This window comes from Eurosta solidaginis, chromosome 4 (genome assembly GCF_040869045.1).
Source record: "Eurosta solidaginis isolate ZX-2024a chromosome 4, ASM4086904v1, whole genome shotgun sequence".
In the NCBI taxonomy this organism is placed as follows: domain Eukaryota; kingdom Metazoa; phylum Arthropoda; class Insecta; order Diptera; family Tephritidae; genus Eurosta; species Eurosta solidaginis.
In genome coordinates this window covers 51,145,553-51,160,056 of record NC_090322.1, presented here as the reverse complement: position 1 = coordinate 51,160,056, position 14,504 = coordinate 51,145,553, and the positions used below count along the sequence as shown (strand labels likewise).

The following is a 14,504-nucleotide window of genomic DNA, read 5'->3' as shown; positions in this document are numbered from 1 at the left end:
ACGCCAAAAGAATCACCAGCAATAAGAACGTAACAAAACAAACAGGAAAATCACCACAAATGCAAGAAAAATAACATTACAATACATTTTCCGAACGAATAAAGAAAATATTATTCGTCCTGAATTTTTTTTTAATGAAAGTTGTCGGATGAATGGGGACAGCCAAAAAATAAATATGTTAAGTATATCAAGTTATCAGATAAACAAAAAAAATTTAATATAAATAACAATAAGTACATTTACATAATTATGTATGTTTTATGTATAAAAAGCAAGAAAGTTTAGAAAGAGAAAAACGATTAAAAAAGGAAATTATAATATAAAATAATAATAAAATATGTAATAATATAATATATAAATATAAAAAATAAGTGTTTGAAATCAAAAATAAAAAAATAAAAACTGGTAAAAATAAAAAATAAAATAAAAATTGTTCAAAATAAATAAAAAAATATATAATTAAAAATAAATTGAAACAAGCAAGGAAGGTTAAGTTCGGGTGTAACCGAACATTACATACTCAGTTGAGAGCTTTGGTGACAACATAAGGGAAAATAACCATGTAGGAAAATGAACCGAGGGAAACCCTGGAATGTGTTTCTTTGACATGTGTATCAAATGAAAGGCACTAATGAGTATTTTATGAGGGAGTTGGCCATAGTTCTATAGGTGGACGCCATTTAGGGATATAGCCATAAAGGTGGATCAGGGTTGACTCTAGAATGCGTTTGTACGATATGGGGATCAAATGAAAGGTGTTAATGAGTATTTTAAAAAGGAGTAATCCTGAGTTCCATAGGTGGACGCCGTTTCGAGATATTGCCACAAAGGTGGACCAGGGGTGACCCTAGAATTTGTTTGTACAATATGGGCATCAAACGAATGGTGTTAATGAGTATTTTAAAAGGGAGTGGGCCTTAGCTCTATAGGTGGATGCCGTTTCGAAATATCGCCATAAAGGTGGACCAGGGGTGACTCTAGAATGTGTTTGTACGATATGGGTATCAAATTAAAGGTATTAATGAGGGTTTTAAAAGGGAGTGGTGGTTGTTGTATAGGTGGTCGCCTTTTCGAGATATCGCCATAAAGGTGAACCAGGGGTGACTCTAGAATGCGTTTGTACGGTATGGGTATCAAATGAAAGGTGTTAATTAGTATTCTAAAAGGGATTAATCATTAGTTCCATAGGTGGACGCCGTTTCGAGATATCGCCATAAAGGTGGACCAGGGGTGACCCTAGAATTTGTTTGTACAATATGGGTATTAAAAGAAAGGTGTTAATGAGTATTTTAAAAGGGAGTAATCCTTAGTTCCATAGGTGGACGCCGTTTCGAGATATCGCCATAAAGGTGGGCCAGGGGTGACTCTAGAATTCGTTTGTGCAATATGGGTATCAAACGAAAGGAGTTAATGAGTATTTTAAAAGGGAGTGGGCCTTAGTTCTATAGGTGGACGCCTTTTCGAGGTATCGCAATAAAGGTGGACCAGGGGTGACTCTAGACTTTTTTTGTACGATATGGGTATCAAATGAAAGGTGCTAATGAGTATTTTTAAAAGGGAGTGGGCCTTCGTTCTATAGTTGTTCGCCTTTTCGAGATATCGCCATAAAGGTGGACCAGGGGTGACTTTAGAATATGTTTGTACGATATGGGTATCAAATGAAAGGTGTTAATGAGTATTTTAAAAGGGCATGGGGCTTAGTTCTATAGGTGGACGCCTTTTCGAGATATCGCCATAAAGGTGGACCAGGAGTGACTCTAGAATGAGTTTGTACGATATGGGTATCAAATTAAAGGTATTAATGAGAGTTTTAAAAGGGAGTGGTGGTAGTTGTATATGTGAAGGCGTTTTCCAGATATCGACCAAAATGTAGACCAGGGTGACCCAGAACATCATCTGTTGGATACCGCTAATTTATTTATATATGTAATATCTGCCAAGATTTTAAGGGTTTTTTATTTCGCCCTGCAGAACTTTTTCATTTTCTTCTACTTAATATGGTAGGTGTTACAACCATTTTATAAAGTTTTTTCTAAAGTTATATTTCGCGTCAATAAAACAATCCAATTACCTTACCATGTTTCATCCCTTTTTTCGTATTTGGTATAGAATTATGGCATTTTTTTCATTTTTCAAAATTTTCGATATCGAAAAAGTGGGCGTGGTCATAGTCGGATTTCGTTCATTTTTCATGCCAAGATAAAGTGAGTTCAAGTAAGCACGTGAACTAAGTTCATTAAAGATATGTCGATTTTTGCTCAAGTTATCGTGTTAACGGCCACGCGGAAGGACAGACGAACGACTGTGTATAAAAGCTGGGCGTGGCATCAACCGATTTCGCCCATTTTCACAGAAAACAGTTAACGTCATAAAATCTATGCCCACACCAAATTTCAAAAGGATTGGTTAATTTTTGTTCGACTTATGGCGTTAAAAGTATCCTAGACAAATTAAATGAAAAAGGGCGGAGCCACGCCCATTTTGAAATTTTCTTTTATTTTTGTATTTTGTTGCACCATATCATTACTGGAGTTGAATGTTGACATAATTTACTTATATACTGTAAAGATATAAAATTTTTTGTTAAAATTTTACTTAAAAAAAATTTTTTTTTAAAAGTGGGCGTGGCCCTCCGATTTTGCTAATTTTTATCAAGCGTACATATAGTAAGAGGAGTAACGTTCCTGCCAAATTTTATCATGATATCTTCAACGACTGCCAAATTACAGCTTGCAAAACTTTTAAATTACCTTCTTTTAAAAGTGGGCGGTGCCACGCCCATTGTCCAAAATTTTACTGATTTTCTATTCTGCGTCATAAGTTCAACCCATCTACCAAGTTTCGTCGCTTTATCTGTCTTTTGTAATAAATTATCGCACTTTTTCGGTTTTTCGAAATTTTCGATAACGAAAAAGTGGGCGTGGTTATAGTCCGATATCGTTCGTTTTAAATAGCGATGTGAGATGAGTGCTCAGGAACCTACATACCAAATTTCATCAAGATACCTCAAAATTTACTCAAGTTATCGTGTTAACCGACAGACGGACGGACGGACGGACATGGCTCAATCAAATTTTTTTTCGATCCTGATTATTTTGATATATGGAAGTCTATATCTATCTCGATTCCTTTATATATGTACAACCAACCGTTATCCAATCAAACTTAATATACTCTGTGAGCTCTGCTCAACTGAGTATAAAAATTGAAATACACTCTCCAAAAAAAGTTGAAATGAAAAAAAAAACAATTGCAATAAAAAAACGGAAATGCAATGAGAAAAATTTAACTGAAATGAAAAGATTTGAGATAAAAACTTTTAAATAAAATAACGAACAATTGAAGCGAAATAAAAAATTTAAATGGAAACAAAAAATTGTAATGAAATGAAATTAAAAAGTTCAAATAAAATTAGGAAAAATAATTGACATTAAATGAAAAAAAAAAAAAATTAAATAAAATCAAAAGAATTTTAATGAAATGAAAAAACGTAAATGAAAAAAACAAAATTTAAATAAAAGGTAAACATTTTAAATGAAGTGAATAAATTTGAAATGAAAGCAAAAAAATTCAAATGAAATAAAAAAAATGAAATGATATGAACAAAAAATAAAACGAAAGCAAAAAAAAATTACAGAAAATTAAAATAAAATAAAAGGAATTTAATTAAATGAAAAAAATTTGAATAAAATAAAAAATTAAATGAAATGAAAAAAATTCTAATGGAATGAAAAAACTTTAAATAAAATTAAAATGAAATGCAAAAGAATTATTTATGAAATGAAAGAAATTCAGTTGAAATGAAAAAAGAATTTTTTTATTAAATAAAGTCAATGGAAAACAGAAAATTAAAAGAAAAAATAATATCAAATAAAAACAGTACGACAAAAAAATTTAAAAATTGTAAATTAAAAAGAAATGAAAAAATTAGCAGCAATGGTAGATGTCTGAAAACGTCTTTCTTCTATTCCAAATTAAAAAGTAGTTTTTAATTATAGAAAAATTAAAAAAAGCAATAGTTATTACAAAAATTATTGTAAAAGGCCTTCTGCTTGAATTCGAACCGAGAATTTTAATTAAAAAAAAAAAAAAATATGAAATTAAATAAAAAAATTTAAATGAAATAAAAAAATTTAAATGTAATGCAAAAAAAAAAAAATGAAATGAAATGAAAAAATTCAGATAAAATGAAAAAAAAAAAATTATTAAAATAAAAACCAGGAAATAAAAAAAAGGAAAAGTAAAAAAATGGGAAAATGGAAAATTAAAAAGTTAAATAGTGATATAAATTGTTTTTGCTATAGTTCAAATGAAATGAAAAAAGAAGAATGAAACGAAACAAATTTAATCGAAATGCAAAAAGAAATTTAAATGAAATGAAAAAAAAACTAAAAATAAAATAAAACAAATTCTGATGAAATGAAAACAATTTATTAAGAGTTAAGAAAAAAGTTTTTTTTTTTTGTTTTACAGGCTACTGATTTGTAAGCTCGCGGGTTCGAATGGAGCTCAATTAAAACATTTTTCAATTAGCAAAAAAAATTCATCATAACAATAATAATGATACAAAAATTATTGCTAGGCCTTGAATTCGATTCGAACACGCGATCTTACAAATAAAAAATGGAAAAATAAAAAATTTAAAAATAAAGTAATGACAAAAAAATTATGATAGAAAAACTTTAGATTTTTATTGATATTATACTAGGTTCAAACACACACCAAATTGGCAATTTATACTATTTGGGCAATTTATTACGCAATTTATCATATAATAAATTGTAATAATAAATTGCCAATTTAAAAAAAATTGCGTAATAAATTGTTTCAAACTGCAAATACAACCTTGTAAAGTGTGTTTATTGAGTAGATTTCAACGTCAGTTGCGCATGGCTGAACTATATGGTTGGCTCATCTCATCAGCTGATTTTATGTCTTTCATTTCACTGGAGTAGGGATTGTCAAAAGAAGATGGCAAACTCAAAATGAAACGAAAACATTGAACACATTTTCTTACAACACACAAAAATTTCAAAGTTTTATGTTTTCATTCCATTTCATTCGCCTAATACCAACACGCACATTTTGACAGTCTGAACAAAGGTATGTTCTTGCTGTAGAGATGAGCCAACCAGCTATCAAATTATTATTGTGTAAGCTAAATCGAGTTGTATGAACAGCACTCAATTCAAATCGAAATTTCCTCAATTTATTTTTCTGTTTGAACATAGTATTAGGGAAAAATTGTAAAGTTTACAAACGGCAAGCAAAGCGAGCAGCGGGGCATTCATATGGCTGAGTGGTTAAAGCCATCTGCCTTTACAGTGGTATGTATGTATTTTGGTGATTCGAGTTCAATACTCAGCTCCCGAGAAGCTAGCTGATGAAGAAGTGAAATTCGGAAACATGTCCTAGTAACCATCGCCGTTTGTAAACTTTGCAATTTTTCTCTAATATCAATAACAAAAACCATTGTATAAAGCAATATGAGTTAGTCTCGCTAATTACATACATATTAAAAATTTAGATAAAAAAGAAATGAAAGAAAGTAAAACTTAAAAAATTTGAAAATAAAATATACAGAACTTAAAAACAAAAAAAGAAATACCTAAACAATGTAAGAAAATAATAAAAAAACAATGTTGGCAAAAGAAAACTCTTGTATTTTTATTTTAATATTGTATGTAAAACAAATATAAAATGTAAGAAAAAACTAAAATTAAAGCTGTAAAATTGAAATTTACAGAATGAATGTAAAGTATACAACTTCCTTCCTCATAAGAACATTCTTCCCCATTCTTATTCCCAGTGGCCTTTAGATAACAGGCACTAAGTTAATTTGCACACTTCAAGTGCAGAGTATCGATTTTTTTCACTCTAGTGTTTTCATCTTGCAGCTCCCCAATATGACTGCTTGTTGACTGATGACGCGTTAAATTATATTCTCACATTTTCTTTTTGTAGTTGATATAGTTGTTATCTCTCTCTCTATTATCTATGTTGCCTGGTGTCGGCATTATTATCGGCGTCGTGGCTGACACCACTAACAGATAATTTTTCGTTCAAACGAACAATTTTGTACTAGACTTTGCGCGCAAGATGTGCTCATTCCTGTCTTGAGCGTCAAGACGTACGAACCACCCAAAAGCACATGTACGGTCAATGATAGCTTTGTTTATAGTTAGTGCGTAGTGAGTGGTGATTTGTGAGCTGTGCTAATTGATACTTATTAACTACTGTCAACAGACATGCTGCAGTAACAGTATCATAGTGCATTAGCTACTCGAAAGATACATTTTTAACAAAAAAAAACAATTGACTAAACATTTTACGAAAAGTTGAGTGACCAACGAAAAGATTGCTTATTTTAAAAGAACAGTTTTTAGTTTGCACCGCATAGTTACGGCGACTGCGGAGCGTAAACACTTCAAGAGAATTTGCACAAAACGTTGACCGCATGTGCCGTTATTTCGTTATTTGATCTAAAAATTTTGGCATTAGCGCGCCATTAAAGTGGTTTTTGTTTTACTTTCGGCTGGCGCTCTTTGTGTGTTTTGCCGTATGCTGTGTTTTGACGATCATCAGCGTTGCTGAGGAAGGAGGAAGACAAGACAACTGCCGGAATTTTGTAGCTGTGATTATGTTGTGGTAAAAAAGACGGAAAAACAAAATAAATAAACATGAAAATTTAATTATTTTTGCAAATATTGCAAAGAAAATCGAAAGTGAAGTTTGAACGATTGCAAAAAGATATAAGTAAATAAAAAATTATACAAAAGCAAAGAACGGGATAAAACGCTAGTGAAAAAAATATATTATTTAATTTTTTTTTAATTTTTGCCTTAATATTCTTAAAAGCAAAAAGTTTTGGCTAGGTTTTTATTTATAATATATATATATTTTTTTTATTTCTCTTTTCCTTTTCTCATATTTTATTTTTTGAACCAATTTTTATTTAATAATTTTTTTGTACCTATAATTTGATTTATTTCTATTTCCAATTATGATTTTTTTGCTTTTTATATTTTTAACAAAATTTGTTTATCCTATTTCCTCTATTCGACGCGGTTTTGCATTTTCTACTTACTGTTTGCTGATTGTTTATAATAGATAATTTAAATTAGTGCGCACTCAAATGTGCTGCACCGGTATTTCAGAGTGCCAGGTTTACTGGCATCAACATCTTGTAGAGGGTCTCCTTTCTAATAGCGGATGTGGGTTCAAAATAAAAGTGTGCTGTTTTTGTGAACACCACTGTATATATTAGTATTTTTGCTACGTATTGATGCACTGCGATCTTTATTTAGATCTATTGTGCTTGATCTTTCAGTCTATTGCTGTAAGTGGAGACTTGTAATATATTTACGCCATACCACAAAGGGATTATAAGTCACACCAACTAGATGGGAGAGTTTCCGCTTTGCCAGAGTGACCCATTTGTAGAGCATATGCATAGGCGTCTCATTCTCCAGCTCACAAAAGCGACAGATTTGTGTATCGGATAGATTTAACTTTCTAAGTTCATATCGTAATCTATAGTCTCCCTTATAGTTAGTACCCAGTGAGAGTTCATAAATCCTTTCTGCTTAGATTAATGAGTTTGGCTCATACTCTCGTTGCTGGTAGTGTAAACAATTTGGCGTGGGCGTTCAATCCAGTGCCGTCTGAACTGTTTTGTTTCCCAGTTACTTATCGTTTCCCTGGTGTGTGCCTACAGGAGTCCACGGAAGGGCTAATAGAATGCTGTTAAATCCCCTGCTTGGTTAAGTTGTCTAATTCCCGAGAAGCCATCGTAACATAACCTTGTTATGTTAGGTCTCCAAGATTATTTAAGATTCCAATGCATTACTAAGTCATCTGCATACCCTTGTGTGTCAAATCCAATCTGTAACTGAAGAAGGTCATCTATCACTAGGGTACAAAAGAGAGGAGAGAGTACATACCCTTGAGGGCATCCCATAGTGGCCACAAGCCAGCTCAAGACTGATTTGTATACTCTTTAGCATGGCTAGCACCCAGTGAATGATCATTGAGCTTATACCATGTCAATTATAACTTATACGATAGCTTGATGTGTCGTGTTATCGAAAGCCAATGAGATGTCAATAAAAGCGCAGAGGGCTATAATCCTTTTAAATTTTTCCGTGAGGCTGTGAATAGCCGTCTCCGTAGATTTTCTTGACATATCCAGCGTAAGGGGAGTTCTTTAACTACATAAATCGTCTCACACTCCCACCCCAAACGAACTACTTAATCTAATAGATGATGTTGTAATGCCATAAAAGACCATCGGTGGATTTTCCAGTATGCTGCCATAAAAGTAATCCTTGGCAGAAAACGAATTCATGTTCTCTACATGCTTGAGTACGACTGTAGTGGAAACGTCATCCCCTGTAAAAATATTGGAACTAGTAGATAGCTGATCTGTCGGTTGCGCCCTAGGTGTCATTTTGTTGCACTTTCTACTGGAACCTTATTTTGGTTTGGTTTTTGAATATGCTTTTGCTCTTTAAGAATCATTTACCCATTTCCTTAAGGACTGAAAGTACGTAGCTGTGCCTAGTTTTGTACCTAGTACTGCTGAAGGTAGGCTGTCATATTTGAAGTAGATTCTTTATGTCGTCTTGTATCTGTTGCTGCTGACCATTCTTTCCATATGTTGATCTAGCGACCAGTATTCCATAGTTCTGGCTAGAATTCAAACGATTTCTTTGCTTAGTCTTTCTGTTCATCAAATCATCTGCTCTCTCAAAAGGTATTCCTTTAAGTTCGCGTAACCGGGAGGACCGCAGCAGCGTCCAAAGATGCACTTATCTTGCAGTACCAGTTCATTTAGAAGTGTGGAACAAAGGCTTCTTCCTTGCATGTTTTAAGTCCCTCTCCATCTCCACAATTTCTCTATTTTGAATGAATGAATTCCATTTCGCCATAGAAGCCCGGACATAAATTTCGACAAAATATTCAAATAATTAAAATTTTAATAATTTTCTAATTTTATACAAAACAAAAACTAGACGAATCACACAAAATGTTAATATCTTATAGCGCTTAATTTGCTGCATAAAATCCAAAGAAGCAAAATATTAAAAAAAATGATCTGGCTATTTTTGGTTATATATTTGAATCTCAGTCATACATTTCTGAATATTACTTCCTTTATATTAGGTAGGTTGAATGTTTGTCTGCTTTTCATGCAAATCTTGCAATCGATTTTTAAGTAACATCTCATTGAGCTACAAACGTGAAACTTAACAGATAGGTTAAGACACCGAGAAAATGTAAGAATAGGAGAAAATTAAAATAAAATAAACAAATTTTAAGGACTTACTTTATATAAATGGACAAAAATCAGCGAAAAATTTCTCCTTATATAGAGACATATTCTTGCCAGAGCTGTAAAACTGTGAAATCATTTGAAATTTTAAATCATTGATTTAAGAATGCTTGCTCTTCATTCATTCATTCCTTGTTAAGGAATGTGGCTTGAAAGTCAACCCATTCTTCATTCAGCAGTGGAAAAAAGATTGCATTCCTGAACTCATTCGAAGAAGGAATGAAGTAATTGAATGAAATACAAACATTTATCAACACAGAATAAGCATTCAAATGAATGCAGCCTTTGCTGAGTGTGCACACACTTCTAGTACCAATCAATTATGAAAAATGTCGTACATGCACAAAACCCGCTCAAATATCATATGGTTGCATTTAATTAAAGCCACTTCAAAATATGAACGCAAAAATTTAATTATTGTCCGTGATGACCAGTTTTTTCCATATTTAAATGATAATAAAGCACGAAGAAGTTAACTGGAAAAGTATTCTTATTCTAATTTTCCTAAAAATTTAATAATAAAAAAAGCAAATGGCAAATATTTCAACATCCCTGTTCCGAAAATTGTCATTGTTCTAAATAAGGGTTGCCTATGTGTCATATAAAAGACTTGCATTAAAAAGTACTATCCTACATTTGCACGTCCTCAATTGGTGATTAAATAATTGAAGAAAAGGCAATACATTATAAAAGCTCTTAAAATCCTCCATATATTCTTCCTAGCGGTATATGGTCAAATATTGTATCTATACTGGTTTGTGAATTTGCAAATTTCAATAGCAATATACTATTTTCTAAGAAAAATATTCTTTTAAACACAATTGTTTGTAATTACAGTCATTTAAAGTAGGCTCTATAGGTAGTTGTAGCCTTTTTGATAGCAAGGAAATTAACTTAAAATACAAATCTGCTCAAGTAAGATAGAATTCAACCAAAACAATTTCAACAATTTCAATCTTTTACCAATGCCGTGCTGTAAAAAAACTGTAGTCCGATGGAGCCAGTCAATCTCTTTGTGGGAAAGAAAATTAATAATCTCTGAAGAGTGGCAGAAAATGTGCGTTCTGGTGTTGCTGTCGAAACTGGTAGAACGGCTAATATGCGCAATATCTTATTTACATGCTCAAAAGCATTTGGATTCACCATCTGAAAAAATAAGATAAATAAGAAATATAGCATACAAATTTTGTAGGTAATCATCAAAATTGTACTCACCTCAAGTGCATCAAACACGTTTTTAAAATTCTGACCATCGACTCGCCTTGTCCACATTTTGACTTCCATTGCAAACTCAGTTTTGGAACAATTTACAACACTTTCATAAAATTCATGCAGTTTATTGCATTTTTCAGCGTTGTATTCATTTTTGGGGAACAAAGCACCGAAATTTTCGAAAATTGATTCGTGTTTCATGTAACGGCTCTTGATATGAGTTATGAATGCATCAAGGAATGGCATATAGAATGCGATTCTATAATTATCTTCGACGTCCTCAGTATGAACGTTGCATCTATTTAATTGATGTTTGCTGATGCGTGGTTTCTTGTGTAGCGCAACTCTCTCAAGGGGTTGCCTGCGCAATATATAGCTTCTCGAACCCAATTGTCAAGCTCACCTACCCGTGGCGAATCCTGTTTCATTAACAGCCGAGGCTTTGGCGACCCCGAACTCCTGATGGATCTAGTGGGTGGGAGGGCGGTATGGCCTAGAAGGTTTCATGTGGTCATAACAAATCGATAACACTTCCCAAGGCCTTCGGAGAGTGTCCTTCTCGCCACAACAACAACAGCAACGTTTGGAATTGCACGCTAGAAATAGCAGCTTGAAACTGAGAAGCTTGCGCTCGTCGTTTTTCCCTTCAGATATATCTTCAAAGGCTTCGAATATTGCTCGCTGAAGTTCAATGTAAGTGGATATCTCTTCATGAAATTGACCCATCTTGTTGGGTAGACGCTTTGCAATTTTTTTCTTCGACTTTCGTTTTATACCCAGCTGTACTTGTACACAGGGTATTATAACTTTGATTGGTTAATGGTTGGTTGTACAGGTATAAAGGAATGGTATAAGGTATAAAAGAATATATCAAAATCATCACTATCGAAAAAAAATTTGATTGAGCCATGTTCGTCCGTCCGTCTGTCCGTTAACACGATAACTTGAGTAAATATTGAGATATCTTCACCAAATGTGGTACACGAGCTTATCTGGACCCAGAATTGATTGGTAATGAAACTGAGCGAAATCGGATGATAACCACGCCCACTTTTTATATATATAACATTTTGGACACAAAAAACCTGATTGTTTAGTAAATAGTACACCTAGAATGTTGAAATTTGACATGTGGACTGGTATGGAGGCTCGATAAAAATTTTAAAAAATTTTATAAAATGGGCTTGGTACCGCCCACTTGTGATAAAATCAATTTTACAAATATTATTATTCATAAATCAAAAATCGTTAAACCTATCGTAATAAAATTCGGCAGAGAGGTTGCCTTTACTTTAAGGAATGCTTTGAAGAAAAATTTATGAGATCGGTTAAGGACCACATATAATAAGCCTGCCTACATTATGTTACAATCAAATATACGACATAAAATAATGAAGTAACCCCCACTCTATGTTGAATTATATTTTACCATTCAATAACACACACACTTTAGCATTGAGTTAACGTATCTTAAGCCATTCAGGAATGGACATTTATAATATGCAACCAAAAAATCGCAAATTTTTAAAAGAATGCACACTCAATTGATTGAATCTTTTTACAGCTATGATTTTTGCTAAACTTTGATTTTTAAATTTTGATAGAAATTGCAAAAATATTTATGAAAAGTAAAAATATAACAGTGGAGTGCACATTATTTGGATTGGAAAGTTGGTAGGAAAGAAGATATTATTAGTTAATAAATTGCGCTCCACCTTTATATTTTTACTTCTCTAAATATTTTTGAAATTTCTATGTCAAAATTTGAAAATCAAAGTTTAGCAAGAATGTGTCTTTATATAAGGAGAAATTTTTCGCTGATTTTTGTCCATTTATATAAAGGAAGTGCTTAAAATGTTTTTATTTTATTTTTTTTTTTTGTATCTTCCTTTTAGTGTGAATTTTTAGTTTGTAAGAATTGTATTATTTTATATAGAGCAGTGCAAACTTTTAAATAGCTGCAAAAAGCATCCTATATACATATATAAACAATACATAAGTTGTTGCTTTTCCTTTCATGGATTTGTGGTTTAATTAAGCTGTGTTAATAGAAAGTAAGTCTTGCGAACACCTAGGACAAAAATATCAATTATAAAATTCGGTCTCGATTAGAGGCGGTTAGGTGTGGTCGCGCGATGAATATTTATTTATGGATACTCAAAAAATTAAAACTAAATTTGTTGATATATTTACCGATTTTGATAAGCAGAAAAACCTATCCTAAGGACAACTCTACTAAGCGCACACCCCCCTTGACCGGACAGTTTTTCATTAACCAAGTTTCAGGTAGAATTTTTAGAACACGTTGCTCTCCGTTAAGCGTACACTCTCTTGGCTGGCGCGAACAGTTGTTTGCAGTGGTGGGCGTGAACTTAACATATGCTAAGGGGCCATATATGTACGTATACAATGAGCGAGAGTACAATGACAAGTTCGTCAAACCGATCATTGAGTTTGATTTCGATGCTCGTACAGCAAGAAAGTGTCCTACGCTTTCTTAAAACAGTGTAGTAAAGAGTGCGTGTGACACATGGTTCAACTATATACAGGTTGGCTCATCTGTAAAGCAACAAAATATGTCTGTTCAAATTGTCAAAATCTGTGTATTGGTGTTGGTGCGAATGGTATGGAATGGAAACATAAAACTTAGCAGTTTTTGTATGTGTAAGTAAAATGTTGCCAATGTGTTGGTTTCATTTTGAGTTTGCCATCTCCTTTTGACAATCCCTTCGACCATTCAATGTCATAAATAAAATCAGCTGATGAGATGAGCCAACCTGTACATAATTGAACCATGGTGTGACACATGCTCACTGTTGTACTCACCTCACCATAATGCTTGTTCTATCACATATTTTGTGGAGGCTATTCGGCAGCGTTGTACTACTCTGGTACAAAATAGTGTATAAACTGTAGTGTAGTACTGTTTTTCGCGGATAACTTTTGAACGGGTCGAAAAACTTGACTTCCGTGTTTGGACTCTTAATGTTGACATAACTACGCGTCTTTGGATACCCTATTCTACGACTTCTGTAAACTTTTCGATAGGTCTCATGTAATGCACTATATATTTCATACTAAATGTGTCCTGACAAAATTTACCATCACATCAACCCATATCTGAAATTCTGCTCCCTTTTTCGCTAATTATTGCATCCCTGCGTCGATACCGATGGCAGAAACCCCGGCAACTTTGACACTTCGTTCAGTGTCAACGCACGTTCCACACTGTTTTGACCACTGTTTACTATATAGTTTGGCAGCTTAAATTGAGGTTATGTTGCGAATAGAGTGGAAGGCAGTGAAATAGGCAGTCGAATGACACATAATGAAGGAATGGTGTTCGGAGTTTTTTCAAAGTTAAGAACAAAAAAATGATAAAAGCTTTAATATAAATAAAAATATTGTTTTAATAACAACAAAAACGCCTTATATATTCTATATATACATAAATTCGTAAGGATTATCTCACTTTAAAATTTGAGATCAATAATCTAACGTTTTTTTTTTTGAAACTGAGTCGAGAACTGTGCGTGTTATTGTGCGAATTTTCACCGAACAGCTGATAGTTGCGCTACTTGGTAAGATTTACAATGGTTTAGACACTTCGGTCGTGTCAAACGGCGTAGTGTTCAATAGCGGATTAAGTAAACATATGGCACACTAACTAAAATAGTGTCATAACTTAAAATTTTTCAAAATCGGTTTTTTTCCATAAACCAATTCACAGTACAAATCTCTAACTGCCCCTTAAATTTCGTTGTCATTATTTTCTTCTTTAACTGGAAAATTACCGTTATACCAGTTTTGGTGTTGATAGCATCGCTTGCGCTCTATCAACTAAAGAGTACTATTTTTAGTTGTGTCAATGTGCTTAAGAACAAGTGAACACTTTTTTTACGCATAAAGTGTGTTATTTTAAATTCTGACTATCTTGTTGCAAGAAAACTTAACTTTG

The 14,504-nt window shown here is 32.8% G+C and overlaps 2 protein-coding genes across 9 annotated transcripts in view; both read left to right on the top strand.

The window, feature by feature from the left end:
* LOC137249732 (uncharacterized) overlaps nt 1-14,504 on the top strand; it is a 161,658-nt gene that overhangs the window by 36,363 nt on the left and 110,791 nt on the right. The gene's annotated exons all lie outside the window — the stretch shown is intronic.
* Nucleotides 1-14,504, top strand: part of Pfrx (6-phosphofructo-2-kinase) — an 84,183-nt gene that overhangs the window by 28,932 nt on the left and 40,747 nt on the right. Inside the window, exon 1 of one of the 3 annotated variants that reach the window (XM_067781523.1) lies at nt 4,208-6,648. The exons of the other annotated variants lie outside the window; for them this stretch is intronic. The gene's annotated coding sequence lies outside the window, so the exon portion shown is untranslated. Of the gene's footprint in view, nt 1-4,207; nt 6,649-14,504 lie in introns of those variants that run through there. 3 annotated transcript variants of the gene reach the window in all.